We start from the raw sequence: 19,696 nt of genomic DNA, 5'->3' as shown, positions 1-19,696 counted from the left end.
AGACACAATAGTGTCGAAACACGTGTCTGGTCTAGGTACAAATACAATGGTCCTCCTCAGGACTAGATTACCTTGCGATACGTCCCCCACAAAGGGACTTTGCTCTGTAAATCTCGGTCCCCCTTGAGGAGGGTCTGATGCTCCCAATAGGCTGTCTGTGAAGGGATAATTAATTCTCTCTCTATCTCTGCTAAGAGATTTTAACAAATCTCGAAGAAAGTCTCTGCTGACTTTCAATTGTTTCTTTCACAATTTCTGATGTTTTATATATATATATATACTTTTAAAATGTCTTGGATCTGGGGACATCTGTAAGTGTGAGAGCGTGGATCTGGGAACATTCTGTGGTTATGGGAACATTAGCATGTTCTCATATCCAAGGTAACCTCAAAATGTAATTTTCGTGTTCAGCTTGACCATTGAGGGGTTTTAACTCGTGTTCCCAAAAGCATTTGAGTTCTGACTTGGTTGTCCCCCTTCCCTTGCTACAGATCTCTGCATCGTCAAACAATCTCTTCTGAGCTTTTAGCATTCTTGTGCTTACGACACTAAAAAAAAAAAAAAAATTATCTCTCTCTCTCTTTTTTTTTTTAACATTGCTGTGTAAAATAAAACTGTAAAATAACTATTTTACAGGTTTATTTCACAAGTTTATCTTATATTTTCTGAACATTTGGAAATAATTGCTTTACCTCAGTGAAATATTTATTATTGTTTAGAGCGTAAGCGATAAGCGATCCGGGCCTTTTCAAGAAATCTGAACAATGAACATGGTCGCTGCATGGGATTTTTTTTCCCTTTCGTACAATCAGGCACACCACTCGTACAGGTAAGCCTTAGATTTTATGTAGCGCACTTTATAAGAACAGTGTTATATCTATTTATTTGAGTTAGGCATTGAAGATTTGAGAGGGCTTCTTCGCATCGAAGGAGTCTCTTCTGAGTGGGAATTCCGCTGTGAATTGATAGTTCTGGTCAATGGCTGTCTAATCGGCCCTCGAAGGCAATCACTGAAGTGAAGTGCACCGGGAGTGACTATTGCAACGACTGTCGTGTCCAGCGTTGTGTTTGTCAATGAGGTTCTTGAAAGCATTTGTACTGGGAGCCCGTTTAATGTTAGTTGTTAGTTTGTTCCAGTCATTTGTAACTCTATAGCTGAAAGCAAATTTTCTTGTATTGTTATTATCATGTCTTTCTTTTTGTATTTTGTCAGTACTGTTACGTGTTACAACAATGTTAGTCTGCGGTGATTTAAAAAAGAAATCTTTGTTAGTGTCATCAATGTCGTTAAATATTATATACGCTTGTATTAGGTCCCCTCTCTTTCTTCTTGCCTTTAGTGTAGGCAAAGTCAAGTATCTTAGTCTCTCTTCATATGTGTAGTCTTTTATTTCGTAAATCAGTTTAGTAGCTCTTCTTTGGACTCTTGCGATTGATGTTGATTGGCGTACTAGTCTCGGAAACCAGGCAGGATTGCCGTATTCTAGATGAGGTCGTACTAGTGTACACTCCACTCTCTGTTCCAGGAGGCTGTTCTCTGAAAATCCACCAGTACCTAGGAATGGCAGTGACACTGTACTCTAGGACCAACACAGCTAGTGTTTCAAATGTTACCTTTTTGTTTCAGGAGTCCTTGAATATTCTAGTCATTTTTCCCCATTTATTTTAAGTTCATATCATATTTGACAAATAGGTGGCGTGATCTAACCATGTTTACCTGGTTGATTCTGACGGTTGGCAGTTTAAGTTTCTGGCAATTGCCAAAGTTGAACGTTTATTGTCATTAAATGGCAAAATTAATTTGAAGTCACGTTATAACTTATTGTGGAAAATCAGCTCCCTCTCTCTCTCTTTCCCCTCCCACACTCACACACAAACACACACACATGCGTGTGTGCTGACACAAATTTGTGATTTACTTTAAAATTAACAAGGGTGCCGCGGTCAATTGTAGACGGTAAGACCTATTACTTTTTTAAAGCCAGGACATTTGGACCTATTGATTTCTTACGGTCAGGTCCAAATGACCTATTGTCCTCTAACGCTGGCAGCAACACTGATGTAGATGAAATATTCATGAGGACGTCCCTCTGCAATATTATCCCAGCTATCTAAATAGACTGGAAGAACAAAAAGTGATTGCATGGAGACCTGATCAGAAATAGAGGGTTATAACTGACATTTATCTGCAATTAAATTGCTTTAAACTGACGGTTGCCAAATTGGGTTGTGAGTGAAGCGTAGCTCTGGCTTGTCACTCACTTCCACTACACATAAATGCGCGCAAGGATTTAGTTCTTCAAACATTTCTGCTTTCTGTAGCTATGCAGGGTTTGTGGATGTGGAACGTGGGAATATTACAGTTTGGAAGGTGAGGATTCTGATAGACTCGATGCAAATTGTCCGAACTATAGCTATGGCGTGCCCCTTTAATAGCTCATAATGATTAGCCAAATATGGAAAGGCAAAACTAGATTCAAGTAGCTGAAAATTGAAACACGAATGGCGGCTTGATTGAAACTTTACGAAATGGAAATCCTGTGTTTTCCAACACATGAATGTACAAATCAGTGTTTTGGGTCTACAGAACACGACAAATCCCGTCCAAGTCCACTTCAACACAACTTCACAAGCCCATGTCTTCAGAACTTCGCAATTCCATGTGTATACGAGACCACGAAAGTCACACATTGGCTGGATTCATGTCCTGACGACATATCTGTGGTAAGTTTAAAGGCTGTCTCCATGGTAAAAAAAAATACTGAAATAACCATTTGTTTCTCTTTCTTCTTTCAATTTAATGACTTATGCGCTAGAGTTCGTATTCAATATGTTCCAGTGAAGATAATGACTCACTTTTCTAACCCGTATTCTCAAAAGCTCGGGAGAAAACGAAAGAAAATAATGTCCCTCTCCGGAAGTGACGTGTGGCTGGTGGCTTGATTCGGCCTTCCGCCATTTTGACAGAGATGGGAGAGTGAACCACAGCTTCGCGTAACAATCTGAACACGCATGCCGCATCAAGTTGTCAATAGACAACCACTGATGTTGATAAAGTAAGAGATCTGTCTTACATAATTGAGTTTCGGCGCTGTTTGGTTGCAAAGAAATGTGCGCAGTCTATATCACAAGTAGGTTTGGAAAGTGCATTTTCCGATGATATCGACGCAGCTAAGTATCAGGATCAGGAATATTGCGTCGCGGAACCTTTCAGATTATGACGCAATGTTGGCAAGAGAGCGCCTCGCCTAGCCCTACTTAAAACGATTTAAAACCTATCATTTTGGAATTTGTTCTCTTCCATAAAAAGTCTGAAGTCCATTGCTACTAAGTTAAATAGCCTCTGGACTTATTTGAAAAATACATCCTTTCCTAATAGTTTTCTTAGTGCTGGCAATCAATAGTACTAGTAATGAGAGGGATGCACGACTCGTACCCTTTGATGACAGTGAGGGGCGACATTTGTATTGTTGTAGGCTATAATACAAATGTCGCCCCTCACTGTCATTAGGGCTAAATGTCACTTTTGTTAACTCCTTCATGATACGAACCCACCTTACTGTCACGGGACGCAGGGGTGGCCACATTTTTGTCAATTCAGCTTTCCCCGGGTATGTAACATGTCATTTTTAACTTACCCGCACAAAAATCAGGTTACCCACAATCTGAATGCAAAAACTCGTCGCCACCCCTACACACAGTCATGGAGTTGCGCTCACGCACACTCCACTGTCGAAATCTAACCAAGGAAATTCGTCCTTCCATTCTGGCAAAAACCTTCTGACACGTTTTGATCTGTCGCAGTGTCGATTCTAGACCGCGCATTCCCGCAAATATGAAAGAAATCCCGCAAAAATAAAATTTGGATGCGCGCCTTTTCACGCAAAGAAATACCAATTCCCGCATTTTCAAACATCTTGTGCATGCGCGATATAATAAATATAATTTCGTCAAACAGCCCAGCGTTGCAGATCGTAAGCGCTTGCAATCTTTTTGAGACAAGTGAGGCCCTGACAAGGATGTTTACATTTACCTATGTTTTCAAAAGTTACATTTTCCCTAAACATCCTTATCAGGGCCTCACTTGTCTCAAAAAGATTCACTTTTTCTCCCACAAGTCTTTGCTTCCCTTTGTGGTCACTTCCTGTTTTACATTCAAAATGGCCACCACGATAAGTGAAAGCGTGGATTTTTTCAAGAATGGAGACCCATGTGCAAATCAGCTTGACGACAAGTTGCCAAGTGAGGCAAAACATCCAAATAAATGGTCTTGGAAGTGGATGAAGGAGTTAGATTCTCAAAAAAGATAATGGAGTTTATGATTAAGAAGTTTCTGTTGTGCATGCAACGATGAAATTACATACACCTGACTTCACTCTTCAGGCAAGAAAGCCATCAGGAACCATACGTTGGTTCTCTCTCTCTCTCTCTCTCTCTCTCTCTCTCTCTCTCTCTCTCTCTCTCTCTCTCTCTCTCTCTCTCTCTCTCTCTCTCTCTCTCTCTCTCTCTCTCTCTCTCTCTCTCTCTCTCTCTTTGAAGTCTCTCTCTCTCTCTTTGAAGTCTCTCTCTCTCTCTCTCTCTCTCTCTCTCTCTCTCTCTCTCTCTCTCTCTCTCTTTGAAGTCGTGGGGGCAATGACGGCCTCCGGGATGCCACAGATTCCATCCTCCCCCAGCCTAGAGACTGGGACTTTTTGTTCTTATTTACGATAGAGTGACATAAATCAATAATTAGCAAAGATTCTATAATTTTAAACTAATCTTTGTTTCAGTTGGTCATGGTGATTTGGGCAATGACAACACCGGCATCGTGGGTGATTTGGGCAGCGATGACCCCTCCGTCAAGGATTGCGACGTGACGAGCACACATGCAGAACCGCTTGGTATGTTTATACCGCCACCATCATAAGTGACGGTTTCTGAGACTTCCACTACTCGTGCAGAACTTCTGATTGGAGAAACTCGAGGTCAAAGCTTGTTCCCAAATGTTCTTATTATTATTTCACATTGCTCAACATCCAGTTAGCAACACAGGCTAGATGTTAAGCAACGTGAAATAATAATAACACATTTTGGGACAAACTTTGACCTGTAGTTTCTCCAATCAGAAGCTTCTGCACGAGTAATGGAAGTCGCAGAAACCGCCACAATATTATTTAAATTTTATTTATATATAGATGCTACATGTCGGGTTCATCTACGGGGCTAGTGACAGACCGCCAATGATGTTTTTTGTTGTTTTTTAGTTGGCAGCATGGGGATATCTTGAGAAGGCTCTCCGTAGTCGGCTAGACGTTAAGCAATGCTAATAATAATAATAATAGCACTTGAGCAAAGAGCTAAAACATTTCGAGGTACGGTAGAGTGTTTGACATAAATAATAATAATAATACGAATATTTATAACGCGCACATATCTCCCCAACAGGCGACTCAAGGCGCACATACACTCATTCACACACACGGAGACTTAAAGTCACCAACACACACACACCAGCAACCATTAAAATATGTACAGTTATTCAAGGTGGGATGGACAATGATAATGGACAACAGGAGGGGGGAACATGTACACAGGGAGATAGTGATCAAGGGGGAGGTCGTAGAGAAGGTAGAGCAGTATAGGTATTTGGGGGTGATTATAGACAATAAGTTGACATGGAAACCAAACTCTGATGCCCTTGTGAAGAAACTCCACTCTCGCCTGTACTTTTTGAGAAAACTCAGGTCTTTTAACATCTGCAGACAAGAAATCCTTCAGATGTTTTACACTTCAACGTGCAATAGTGTGTTGTACTTTGGCTCCGTGTGTTGGGGTGGCAACATCAACAAGCAAGACAGGGATAGATTAGATAAATTCATCAGGAAAGCAAGTGGGGTGGTTGGGAGGAAGCAGGACAATTTCACATCAACACATGAACGACGACTGACTGACAAGGTACAGAAGATTTTGGCTGACGACTCGCACCCACTCAGACCGGAATTTGACAGTAGACGGACAGACAGGAGCAACAGATTCAGACAACCAACCGCAAGATCCACACGCTACAGAAATTCGTTCATTCCATCTGCAATTCACATCTTCAATTCTCAGGTGGGGCGGTAGATGCTGGTGTTGTCGCTCTGATGCACGGGGTCAGTGTTCTGTATTGTTTCAGTATTGTTGATTTTGTTTTGCATGATTATATACTCTTATTCTACTCTCTTAGACAATATGTGATAACCGGCAAGGTGCTGACTTTCTTTTGTGCATTGTTGATGGTGAATGCATGTTAATTTATTTTTAATATACTTTCTTATGTGATAACCAATGTGCTATATTTTCTCAGGACAAAGAACAAATGTTTATTTTGAATGTTTTATGTATGTTATTATTACGGACACAAACGCTCAGCAATGTAATTTCTCTTTTAGAGATTAATAAAGTTATTGTATTGTATTGTATTGTATTGGGGTGGGCAGTGTAGAATGCATGGATTATGTGGAAAAAAGGAATGTCTTGAGTGCAGATTTGAATGATTCGAGGGACTGTTGTTGACGGAGGGGGAGAGGTAGTGTGTTCCATTGGCTAGGTGCTTGGAAAGAAAATGAGCGTTGACCTGCTGTTTTGAGTTTGGTGTGGGGGATGTTGAGCTTGAGGGAGTCGGCAGATGATCTGAGTGCTCGTGAAGGGACATAGAGAGAGAGAGAGTCGGAGAGATAGGCAGGGGCGAGACCATGGAGGCATTTGTAGGTGAGAGTGTTGATTTTGTATGTGATACGGGCAGGAACGGGCAACCAGTGGAGCTGATTTAGGAGGGGGGTGATATGATCTCCCTTTTTCTTTCGTAAGGCAAGACGGGCAGAGCTATTTTGAATGCGTTGGAGACGAGAGATAGAAGAAGAGGGAAGACCCGCCAAGAGAGAGTTACAATAGTCAAGACGTGAGAGAATGGTGGACGTGACCAGTTTGGCGGTAGCATCTGTGGTGAGGTACTTGCGGATAGTGGCGATGCGGCGGAGTTGGAAGTAGCAGGTGCGAGAGACAGAAGAGATGTGTTGTTTCATGGAAAGGGTGTTGTCTAGAGTGACTCCGAGGTTTTTGACAGCAGAAGACAGAGGGACAGAAGAGTCAGAGAGTTGAAGAGAGTCGGAAGTGGCTTTGGAGAGTTTGGATGTAGTGCCTACTAGGATAGCTTCAGTTTTGTTGCTATTGAGCTGAAGTTTGATTTCTGTCATCCAATTCTGCACGTCAGTGATAGTGTCAGAGATAGAGGAAAGAAGAGATTCAGACTGGTCAGGGGAAGAGCTGTTGTGAAGTTGAGAGTCGTCGGCAAAAGAGTGGTGGAGAACGTTGTGTCGGTCAAGGATGTGGTCAAGAGGTTGAGTGTAGAGAGTAATTAGTACAGGCCCAAGGACTGAGCCCTGAGGGACTCCGCACTCAAGCCTGATGGGGTCAGAGTTCAGTTTGTCAATCGAAACAGTCTGGTAGCGGTCGGTGAAATAAGAAGAGAACCAAGAAAGAGCTGTGCTATGGATACCAAAGGTGTACTGAAGGCGTTGAAGGAGGATGTTGTGGTCGACTGTGTCAAAGGCCGCTGATAGATCAAGTAGAGCGACGGCAGAGATTTCAGCTTGGTCAGTGGCAAGGAGGAGATCAGTAGTGATTTTGAGAAGGGCAGTTTCGGTGGAGTGGTGAGGACGATAGGCAGATTGAAGCGGAGAGAGAAGATTGTTGCAAAGAAGGTGAGAGTTGAGTTGTTTTAGGACGACTCTTTCAAGGAGTTTGGAGATGAAGGAAAGGTTTGAGACAGGGCGGTAGTTGCTGAGAGTGTTTGGGTCGAGCGATGGTTTCTTCAGTAGATGTTTGACAATAGCAGTCTTAAAGGAGTTGGGGACAGTGCCTGTTTGCAGAGAAGTGTTGATGATTTTGAGAATAGAAGGGAGGAGTTCAGGAAGACAGTCAGAGTAGAGTTGTGTGGGAAGAGGGTCAAGGTCACAGGTTTTCAAGGTCATTTCTTTGAGGACTTTCTCCAGGTCAGTGAGAGTGAGAGGCTGAAAGTGTGTGAAGGGAGTGCCTGTAAATGCAGGAGAAGTTTCAGAGTTTTGGTGTGGGATTTTGTCTAGTTTGTCACGGATGGTTTGGATCTTGTTATGGAAGTAATCAGAGAAAGCTTGCGACAGTTTGGAGGGGTCGATGTTGTTGGGCAAGGGAGAAGCAGAAGAGCAGCCAACAAGGTCATTCACTGTGGAGAAGAGTGTTTTGGCAGAGGTTGTTTCACAGATTTTGGTGCTGTAGTGCGATTGTTTGGCGTCTGCGATGAGTGTCTGAGCATGTTCCATTTGCTTGTTGTAAATCTGTCTGTCAACTACCAGCTTTGAGGTTCGCAACTTCCTCTCTGCTCGGCGACGCAACTGTTTTGTATACTTAACTTCAGCTGTGATCGAGGGTGCAGAAGGCCAATCTACGATGAGTTTGGTTTTTGCGGGTGCATGTTCGTCAAGAAGTGTGCTGAGAGTGGAGTCGTAATGACGTACAGGGTCTGAGGATACCGGAGGATCAAGCAGTCGGCGGGCTGCTTCTGCGCGAAATGTGTCAGTGTTAACTTCTTTGAGGTTACGGCGGACTACGCGCTTTTTCTGTTTGGATGGTTTGGCCATCTTAAGAGAGAACAAAACTGCAGAATGATCGGATCTGAGGTAGTCATTCAGCAGGATGTCGTACACCAGGTCAGTGGACTCGTGGGTGACAATCCAGTCAATGATGTGTGTTTTGCGTGTGGGAGCGTCTACATGCTGTTTGAGGTCGTGACAGTCAAGAAGGTCCATCGTCTGTCTTGTGTCGGTGTTATAAATCAACAATAAGCAAAGATTCTATAATTTTAAACTAATCTTTGTTTCAGTTGGTCATGGTGATTTGGGCAATGACAACACCGGCATCGTGGGTGATTTGGGCAATGACGACACTGGCATCGTGGGTGATTTGGGCAATGAAGACACTGGCATCGTGGGTGATTTGGGCAATGACGACACTGGCATCGTGGGTGATTTGGGCAATGACGACACCGGCATCGTGGGTGATTTGGGCAATTCGTGGCTGATTTGGGCAATGACGACACCGGCATCGTGGCTGATTTGGGCAATGACGACACCGGCATCGTGGGTGATTTGGGCAATGACAACACCGGCATCGTGGGTGATTTGGGGAGCGATGACTCCTCCGTCAAGGATTGCGACTACACATGTCGCACACATGCAGAACCGCTTGGTATGTTTATACCGCCACCATCATATGTGACGGTTTCTGCGACTTCCAAAACTCGTGCAGAATCTTCTGATTGGAGAAATTCGAGTTCAAAGTTTGTTTAAAAAAAATATGTTATTTTACATTGCTCAACGTCAAGTTAGCAACATTTTGGTACATACTTTGACCTCTAGTTTCTCCAATCAGACGCTTCTGCGCGAGTAATGGAAGTCGCAGAAACCGCCACAATATTATTTAAATTTTATTTATATATAGATGCTACATGTCGGGTTCTAGTGGACATACTCTTATAATATCTAAATACTTTTGCTACTACTAATAACATGCATTGTTTATTACCTAATTAAAGGCTCCCGCAGTGGGGCACTGCGGTTAAGAAATTAAAGGCCCCTCCTGTTTTTGGAACCGCAGGAGCTTTCTAGTTTGCTGTTAGGTAGATTTTTGGTTCCTCTTTCCTGTCATGCTCTCTTTTTCTTCATGAATTCTTTTCTTTTTTCTGCCTTAATCTTGCTCATTCACCTGTATTTTTTCCAAAAATCTCTTCTCTTGCCGCTTGTCTCGCGATTCATGTATAGTTTAATCTGTTAGTGTTCTGATGTAAGTCCAGCAGTAGATAGGTTAAGCCTATTTTAACATACTGGAAACTGGTAATCTTCCAGTAGGTATTAATTTAGTTTTACTAAAGCCTGCTGGGACACAAGTAATGGGTTAGTGCATTTGTAAACAGGAATCGCTTGACAAGTGGCCCCCTTCATCCCCCCCTTCCTCGTCCTGATATGGCTCTGCGTAGTCGGCTGGACGTTAAGCAAAAAATAAACAAACAAAAAAAAATAATTAAAGGCAGAGGTTGACAAAGCTCATGAAGACAAGCGTAAATTCAAGCTGGTCTCATGCTGAAATACAAACTTTAATAAATGGTTTTGGGCATCTCCTTCAAAAAGGCATGTATCCGTCAGGGAAGATAATTCAAGCCGCAATTAACCAAAATACTTGTCTCAACAATAGAACATGTATGAATGTGCGAACAAAGCTTCAGCACTAAATGAAGACACGGTTTTAAGATGGACTAGCTGAAGTTGTGGGCAAAGACAGCATGTTGTTGCTTTTTGGCGAAAGCTTACTGAAGAAATATGGACCAGCTAGAAAAAATGACATAGCACAGAGATTGAGACAACTTGCTGGCCTGTTGGTGCAATATGTAGAGCAAACCTATTCATTACATCTTACCATATAACAGTGGCACAGGCACGGTTGGCCTAGTGGTAAGGCGTCCGCCCCGTGATCGGGAGGTCGTGGGTTCGAACCCCGGCCAGGTCATACCTAAGACTTTAAAATTGGCAATCTAGTGGCTGCTCCGCCTGGCGTCAGGCATTATGGGGTTAGTGCTAGGACTGGTTGGTCCGGTGTCAGAAGAATGTGACTGGGTGAGACATGAAGCCTGTGCTGCGACTTCTGTCTTGTGTGCTGCGACTTCTGTCTTGTGTGTGGCGCACGTTATATGTCAAACCAGCACCGCCCTGATATGGCCCTTCGTGGTCGGCTGGGCGTTAAGCAAAAAAAACCCACAATATAACAGGGGCTCATTTTGAAATTGAGGTTGTCAAGAGGAATGTAATCGGACATTTTTCAAACTAATCGCACCATCGATGCAAACTGCACGCACTCGCACAAATAAATGAAATCTACACACAGCAACACCGACAGCTTTAAATGATTTTAATGTCATTAAAACGGTTTAAACCCAAATAAAATTGAATGAAATCTCACAGATAAATTTACAATGACTATCTGTCTTGCTTGAAGAAAAGAAAAAAACGAAAAGGGAGTGGAACACGGCAACACACATTCTGAGTCACTCCAGGAGCTTCAACAGAAACACAGGTGACGATCGCGGAATGTTGATGTTGAGAACGTCTGACGCATGCAGTATGCGTGCGGTAGCTATTTTCCGCGAAACCCTGCGGAACCCCGGGGGTACCCCGCGAAACCCCGCTTCGGCTTCCGTAATAAGAAAACATTTTGTACCGGTGTCTTAGAGTTTAATAGCTGACAAGGAAATTGAGTAACAAAATAGCGATAAGTCCGACCCCGAAATGAGACCCTGATGTAATACTATTATTTGCTGGGCTATACAAGTTATGTAGGTATGCATGCATGACCCTGGGTCTTGCTGTATGACTGGGAATTGCAGATATGTTCTTCAAAAGATGATGCCGTGTCTGAAGCATCAATATAAACGCTTATAGCTCACAGCTGAAAAGAACACTTCCTTACTAGTACGAAACCAAATGACAAACTATCAATTTGAATACAACACAGCTTCATAAGAACTGCTCAAACAAGGACCAATAAAAGAGAAAACTGAAGACCGTGGCCTTAATCTTACAAGTTTGAAGTTAAAACAAGTTTTGCAAACAATACATGTGAAAGAATGTTGTTATGCCTGAATATTTAAAAAAATTAGTTAGTGTTCCCAGAAACTTGAAATTTGGCATTGTTGTTTATATGTCGACCTAGTACCCAAATATATATAGACATTCTGGAAAACGTTATTTGTTTAGGAATATGGGGAACGTGGATATGGGGACCTTATTAATATTATGTTTTCACATATATATTTAAATCCTAAACAAATAACGTTTTCCAGAATGTCTATATATATTTGGGTACTAGGTCGACATATAAACCACAGTGCGAAATTTCAACTTTCTGGATGTTCTATGTACCATTGTTAAATATCTAGTTATAAGTTCTTTTTTAGTTATACTTTTAAAACGACAAGACATGAACATGTATGTCCTTTTTTTTAATTTTTTTTTTTATTGTTGTTATGTTTGTTTGTTTGTGTGTGTGTTGATCGATTTAATTTTTTTTTAAAGTTAGTGTTCCCAGAAACTTGTATTATATATATAATAAAAGTTTCTGGGAACACTAACTAATTTTTTTAATATTCAGGCATAACAACATTCTGTCACATGTATTGCTTGCAAAACTTGTTTTAACTTCAAACTTGTAAGATTAAGGCCACGGTCTTCAGTTTTCTCTTTTATTGGTCCTTGTTTGAGCAGTTCTTATGAAGCTAACTCTGACACCAGCCGGTTATTTGGGAACTCGTTTTCAACTGCTTGCAGAAAGTTGAAATTTGTCATTGTGGTTTATATGTCGACTTAGTACCCAAATATAAAAAGACATTCTGGAAAATGTTATTTGTAGGATTTAAATATATATATATGAAAACATAATAAGGTCCCCATATCCACGTTCCCAAAAACCTTGTCTGAATATAATAATATATATAATAAATGTTTCTGGGAACACTAACTTTTTTTTTAATATTCAGGCATAACAACATTCTTTCACATGTTTTGTTTGCAAAACTTGTTTTAACTTCAAACCTGTAAGATTAAGGCCACGGTCTTCAGTTTTCTCTTTTATTGGTCCTTGTTTGAGCAGTTCTTATGAAGCTGTTTTGTATTCAAATTGATAGTTTGTCATTTGGTTTCGTACTAGTAAGGAAGTGTTCTTTTCAGCTGTGAGCTATAAGCGTTTATATTGATGCTTCAGACACGGCATAATCTTTTGAAGAACATATCTGCAATTCCCAGTCATACAGCAAGACAAAAATTGGCTCTTTGCAGTCTGCTGGGCTATACGCGATATGTTATGTATGTATGCATGGCCCTGGGTCTTGCTGTACGACCCTGGGTCTTGCTGTACGACCCTGGGTCTTGCTGTACGACCCTGGGTCTTGCTGTACGGCCCTGGGTCTTGCTGTACGACCCTGGGTCTTGCTGTACGGCCCTGGGTCTTGCTGTACGACCCTGGGTCTTGCTGTACGGCCCTGGGTCTTGCTGTACGGCCCTGGGTCTTGCTGTACGGCCCTGGGTCTTGCTGTACGACCCTGGGTCTTGCTGTACGACCCTGGGTCTTGCTGTACGGCCCTGGGTCTTGCTGTACGGCCCTGGGTCTTGCTGTACGACCCTGGGTCTTGCTGTACGACCCTGGATCTTGCTGTACGACCCTGGGTCTTGCTGTATGACCATGGGTTTTCATGTCACGTACGACATACAAATCACGATGTTCAAAGTTTTGACGAATTGAGTGTGACTACGATTCGTAAAACTTGAAATAGGAAGGTGTTATTGCTGTGTTTGATTGGTCGATCTTTGTTTAATGACAAAACAATTAATAATGCCAAGATTTTTAATGTGTACATAGTTCCTTTTCAGCTTGTGATTTATAACTCGTTGTGACAAGTTAAAGTTTGTGTAAGCCCTTAATAGACTCTTTGCAGTCCGCTGGGCTATACGCATTATGTATGTATGCATGACTCTGGGGATTGCTGTATGACCCTGGATCTTGCTGTATGACCCTCAATCTTGCTGTATGTCCCTCGGTCTTGCTGTATGACCCTCGGTCTTGATCAACAATGATCTGCATTTTTACTCAATATTTTCCACGAAGTACTGGGATCCTTGTATTTCTATCTACTCTGCTTTAATCTTGCTAAGACAATTATGTTGAGACGTCATAAATCAGTACTGGTATATTCTCGGAATTGCGGTCTGGTACCCTGTGATATCGGTTTGAAAAGTAGGGAAGGAGGCGATGTGAAGTGCCTTTAGTCGCTGCTGTCACAGTGGGGAGATTGCTAATTGGAGAAATGATTGCATGCAGAAAACGTGGTGATTATGATCCCACGTGACATTTTTACCGCCTTTCATTGTGTAAAAATAGCTTAAACGACAAAACAATTAATAATGCCAAGATTGTTAATGTGTACATAGTTCCTTTTCAACTTGTGATTTATAACTTGTTGTGACAAGTTAAAGTTTGTGTGGGCCCTTAATAGGCTCTTTGCGGTCTGCTGTAGGACCCTGTGTCTTGCTGTATGACCCTGTGTCTTGCTGTAGGACCCTGTGTCTTTCTGTAGGACCCTGTGTCTTGCTGTATGACCCTGTGTCTTGCTGTATGACCCTGTGTCTTGCTGTATGACACTGTGTCTTGCTGTATGACCCTGTGTTTTGCTGTAGGACCCTGTGTCTTGCTGTAGGACCCTGTGTCTTGCTGTAGGACCCTGTGTCGTAATGTATGACCCTGTGTCTTGCTGTAGGACCCTGTGTCTTGCTGTAGGACCCTGTGTCTTGCTGTATGACCCTGTGTCTTGTTGTATGACCCTGTGTCTTGTTGTAGGACCCTGTGTCTTGCTGTAGGACCCTGTGTCTTGCTGTAGGACCCTGTGTCTTGCTGTAGGACTCTGTGTCTTGCTGTACGACCCTATGTCTTGCTGTACGACCCTGTGTCTTGCTGTACGACCCTGTGTCTTGCTGTACGACCCTGTGTCTTGCTGTAGGACCCTGTGTCTGGCTGTATGACCCTGTGTCTTCCTGTAGGACCCTGTGTCTTGCTGTAGGACCCTGTGTCTTGCTGTAGGACCCTGTGTCTTGCTGTACGACCCTGTGTCTTGCTGTAGGACCCTGGCTCTTGCTGTACGACCCTGTGTCTTGCTGTACGACCCTGTGTCTTGCTGTAGGACCCTGTGTCTTGCTGTACGACCCTATGTCTTGCTGTACGACCCTGTGTCTTGCTGTAGGACCCTGTGTCTTGCTGTACGACCCTGTGTCTTGCTGTAGGACCCTGTGTCTTGCTGTAGGACCCTGTGTCTTGCTGTACGACCCTGTGTCTTGCTGTACGACCCTGTGTTTTGCTGTACGACCCTGTGTCTTGCTGTAGGACCCTGTGTCTTGCTGTAGGACCCTGGGTCTTGCTGTATGACCCTGTGTCTTGCTGTACGACCCTGGGTCTTGCTGTACGACCCTGGGTCTTGCTGTATGACCCTGGATCTTGCTGTATGACCCTCGGTCTTGCTGTACGACCCTGTGTCTTGCTGTATGACCCTGGGTCTTGCTGTACGACCCTGGGTCTTGCTGTACGACCCTGGTCTTGCTGTACGACCCTGGGTTTTGCTGTATGATCCTGGGTCTTGCTGTATGACCCTGGGTCTTGCTGTATGATCCTGGGTCTTGCTGTATGACCCTGGATCTTGCTGTATGACCCTGGATCTTGCTTATGACCTTCGGTCTTGCTGTATGACCCTCGGTCTTGCTGTATGACCCTAGGTCTTGATGAACAAGGATCTGCATTTTTACTTAATATTTTCCACGAAGTACTGGGATCCTTGTATTTCTATCTACTCTGCTTTAATCTTGCTAAGACAATTATGTTGAGACGTCATAAATCAGTACTGGTATATTCTCGGAATTGCGGTCTGGTACCCTGTGATGTTGGTTTGAAAAGTAGGGAAGGAGGCGATGTGAAGTGCCTTTAGTCGCTGGTGTCACAGTGGGAAGATTGCTAATCGGAGAAATGATTGCATGCAGAAAACGTGGTGATTATGATCCCACATGACATTTTTACCGCCTTTTGCTGTGTAAAAATAGCTTAAATGACATGTCTTAAAGCTCTGCTTAAACTCGTAGTAAACCTCGGTGTTTACGCAGGTTCCTAGCTAATCGTGTATAAACTTGTCTTGCAAAGAAGCAGAGTAGATAGAGATACAAGGATCACAGTTCTTCGTGGACATTATTTTATCCTCTTTTCTTTTTAAAACCTGGTTTTTACAAACAGGGGAAAGTACCTCATCGTTTCCAGAGCCTCACAATTATATGTCCTTGTAAACATGGTTTATCAGAAGGACTGGTGACATACCTTCATTGGTAATTTTTAGGTTTTTTTAGTTGGCAGCGTGGGGCGTTTTGAGACGGCTCGGTGTAGTCAGCTGGACGTTAAGCAATGTTTAATAATATATAATATGTTGCAAATCGTCACGCTAATGGGATAATTGCCTAACTCACTTTTGCAAGTTTTGAGAAAAAGCGATTTGTTCAGCAGCCTCTGCATTGAACTTTGGGTTCTGTACTTCAGTAGAATGAACTTTAATCCAAATTTCTATTGATCTTGTTTACCATGGGATGCACATGCATAGACAGAAAAGCATGGGTATGCTGTTAAGATAACTGACTTATGAGTTAGGCAATTTTGCTGACATGGCATCAGCAACCGTTTCTCTTTGCAATTTCTTTTCGGAATTTTTACAGATGATTGACACAATTGTTGGCGTTATTATGGAACCGTTGTCTCAAAACTATCTAACTCTGAGTTAGGCAATTATCCTATTAGCGTAATGAAATGTATCATCAGATTTGATTTTGATTAATTTTTTTCCATTGAAATGCTTTTTTGATTTTGAATTTTGTTCCCAGGGTCCGCCCTGGGAGGTGGGGGGGATCTCTTATTTTGGGTTCTTAGTCACCTCATGCGCCCCAATGGGATAAGAACATATATTTAGGTGAGCCTTTATTGTCATTTTTAGTCACCCACCCAAAGGAAAGGGGGGTGACTGTTACTTTTGTCAGCGTCCCTGCCTGTGTCTATCCGTCTACACATACGGTTGGGTGATTTTAGGACCCGTGGTCCTTTTCTTGTTTATTTCTTTTTTTCTGCCTCCCCATTGTTCAGTCACCTGTTTCACTTTTACCATGGACTTTGATTCATGGTGTTTAAGAAATAACGATTTTCGATGTCAAAATAAAAGCTGAGTTGTGATTAATGTTTATTTCAGGTAAGAATTAACTTGGTGCGTAATTACACAACACGAAAAAAGATAAATGCAAGTACAAAATTGGAAATATATTTAGTTTGATAATCTAATTCAATGAAAAGCCTGATTTCTGTACTTTTTTTTCTTGTTCTTGTTTTCTCTACTTGAGCACGTTTTTTTTTCTTTGAGAAGTATGTGTCCTCCGACTACGCATGGCTGTCTGTGTTAAAAGTATGTGTCCTTCGACGACGGTCGGCGAAGAATGTTTTTAGCGACTGTCGGCGAAGGTTAATCATGCTTAGTGACATCATATTTCTTCAAAATCATGTTTTTTGGGTGCGATTATTTTTTTGCAAACATATTACAAGTTAATAATTTTCGGTTCAATGACTATACATAAGACTGTATTATCTTTAATGTTCTTTTTAGTTATCAGTAGATTTAAATGACTGTATTTTATTTTCGGTAACAATCCACCTTTTTGCAAGACGAGGTATGTCTTTTTCTTTAAAACAATAGTTGCTTATGTTATTGTTTGTGTTGTTGATGCTGGACTAATAAACAACAGTATCTGTTTAAAACCTTCATGAACAGTGTGTATTGTGTAAACAGGGAGTGACTGCAAGCGAGTATTGTGCTCTCTCTCTCTCTCTCTCTCGCTCTCTCTCTCGCTCTCGCTCTCGCTCTCTGTGTGTGTGTGTGTGCTATTTTTTTCCGCAAATATGTTCTTGCTCTCTCTCTCTCTCTCTCTCTCTCTCTCTCTCTCTCTCCTCTCTCTCTCTCTCTCTCTCTCTCTCTCTCTCTCTCTCTCTCTCTCTCTCTCTCTCTCTCTCTCCCCCGCTCTCTCGCTCTCGCTCTGTGTGTGTGTGTGTGTGTGTGTGTGCTATTTTTTTCCGCAAATATGTTCTTCAAAAGATTATGCAGTGTCTGAAGCATCAATATAAACTTTATAAGCTCACAGCTGAAAAGAACACTTCCTTACTAGTACGAAACCAAATGACAAACTATCAATCAATCAATCAATCAATAGAATTTATTTCCAAAATGCAAAAGCACATGATTTTGTTTTAAATGTTGCAGTAAATCATATATCCACGTCCACACTCACATTCACACCCAAATTGTCACAGCATAAGAAACATGGTTAAATACTATTTGCACAACCGACTATCAATTTGAATACAACACAGCTTCATAAGAACTGCTCAAACAAGGACCAATAAAAGAGAAAACTGAAGACTGTGGCCTTAATCTTACAAGTTTGAAGTTAAAAAAAGTTTTGCAAACAATACATGTGAAAGAATGCTGTTATGCCTGAATATTAAAAAAAAAGTTAGTGTTCCCAGAAACTTTTATTATATATATTATATATTCAGACAAGGTTTTTGGGAACGTGGATATGGGGACCTTATTATGTTTTCATATATATATTTAAATCCTACAAATAACATTTTCCAGAATGTCTTTTTGACTCACATGCGAAGCAAAAGTGAGTCTATGTACTCACCCGAGTCGTCCGTCCGTCTGTCCCCCCCCGTCCGTCCGTCCGTCCGTCCGTCCGTCCGGAAAACTTTAACGTTGGATATTTCTTGGACACTATTCAGTCTATCAGTACCAAATTTGGCAAGATGGTGTATGATGACAAGGCCCCAAAAAAACATACATAGCATCTTGACCTTGCTTCAAGGTCAAGGTCGCAGGGGCCATAAATGTTGTCTAAAAAACAGCTATTTTTCCCATTTTTCCCATTTTCTCTGAAGTTTTTGAGATTGAATACCTCACCTATATATGATATATAGAGCAAAGTAAGCCCCATCTTTTGATACCAGTTTGGTTTACCTTGCTTCAAGGTCAAGGTCACAGGAGCTCTTCAAAGTTGGATTGTATACATATTTTGAAGTGACCTTGACCCTGAACTATGGAAGATAACTGTTTCAAACTTAAAAATTATGTGGGGCACATGTTATGCTTTCATCATGAGACACATTTGGTCACATATGATCAAGGTCAAGGTCACTTTGACCCTTATGAAATGTGACCAAAATAAGGTAGTGAACCACTAAAAGTGACCATATCTCATGGTAGAAAGAGCCAATAAGCACCATTGTACTTCCTATGTCTTGAATTAACAGCTTTGTGTTGCATGACCTTGGATGACCTTGACCTTCACATGTATTTTGGTAGGAAAAATGTGTAAAGCAGTTCTTAGTGTATGATGTCATTGCTAGGTTTAGTTATTTGACCTTGACCCTGAAGGTCAACGTCATGTAAAGGTCAAGGTCAAGCATGTGAGTCGTATGGGCTTTGCCCTTCTTGTTATATTTGGGTACTAAGTCGACATATAAACCACAATGCCAAATTTCAACTTTCTGCAAGCAGTTGAAAACGAGTTCCCAAATAACCGGCTGGTGTCGAGTTAGCTTCATAAGAACTGCTCAAACAAGGACCAATAAAAGAGAAAACTGAAGACCGTGGCCTTAATCTTACAAGTTTGAAGTTAAAACAAGTTTTGCAAACAATACATGTGAAAGAATGTTGTTTCACCTGAATATTAAAAAAAAAAGTTAGTGTTCCCAGAAACTTTTATTATATATAGTATATATTCAGACAAGCTTTTTGGGAACGTGGATATGGGGACCTTCTTATGTTTTCATATACCTAATAATAACATTTTCCAGAATGTCTTTTTATATTTGGGTACTAAGTCGACATATAAACCACAATGCCAAATTTCAACTTGCTGCAAGCAGTTGAAAACAAGTTCCCAAATAACCAGCTGGTGTCAGAGTCCCCATATCCAATGTATTATGTCTATATATATATATATATATATATATATATATATATATATATATT

The 19,696-nt window shown here is 41.6% G+C and overlaps 1 long non-coding RNA gene across 2 annotated transcripts; it reads left to right on the top strand.

Moving 5' to 3' along the window:
* The first annotated feature begins 281 nt into the window (after positions 1-281).
* Positions 282-13,033, top strand: LOC138957856 (uncharacterized). 2 transcript variants are annotated; one of them, XR_011453206.1, is made up of 4 exons: positions 282-829; positions 2,588-2,724; positions 4,770-4,880; positions 8,879-13,033. It is a non-coding gene; the product is annotated as an uncharacterized lncRNA (long non-coding RNA). The 2 variants fall into 2 exon arrangements; XR_011453205.1 differs by lacking the exon at positions 282-829 and having other exon boundaries at positions 890-2,724.
* The last annotated feature ends 6,663 nt before the right edge of the window (positions 13,034-19,696 follow it).

The sequence above is a fragment of the Littorina saxatilis genome, unplaced genomic scaffold, assembly GCF_037325665.1.
Source record: "Littorina saxatilis isolate snail1 unplaced genomic scaffold, US_GU_Lsax_2.0 scaffold_641, whole genome shotgun sequence".
Lineage (NCBI taxonomy): Eukaryota > Metazoa > Mollusca > Gastropoda > Littorinimorpha > Littorinidae > Littorina > Littorina saxatilis.
Note: the sequence above shows the minus strand (reverse complement) of the source record. Positions and strands in the feature narration are given on the sequence as shown.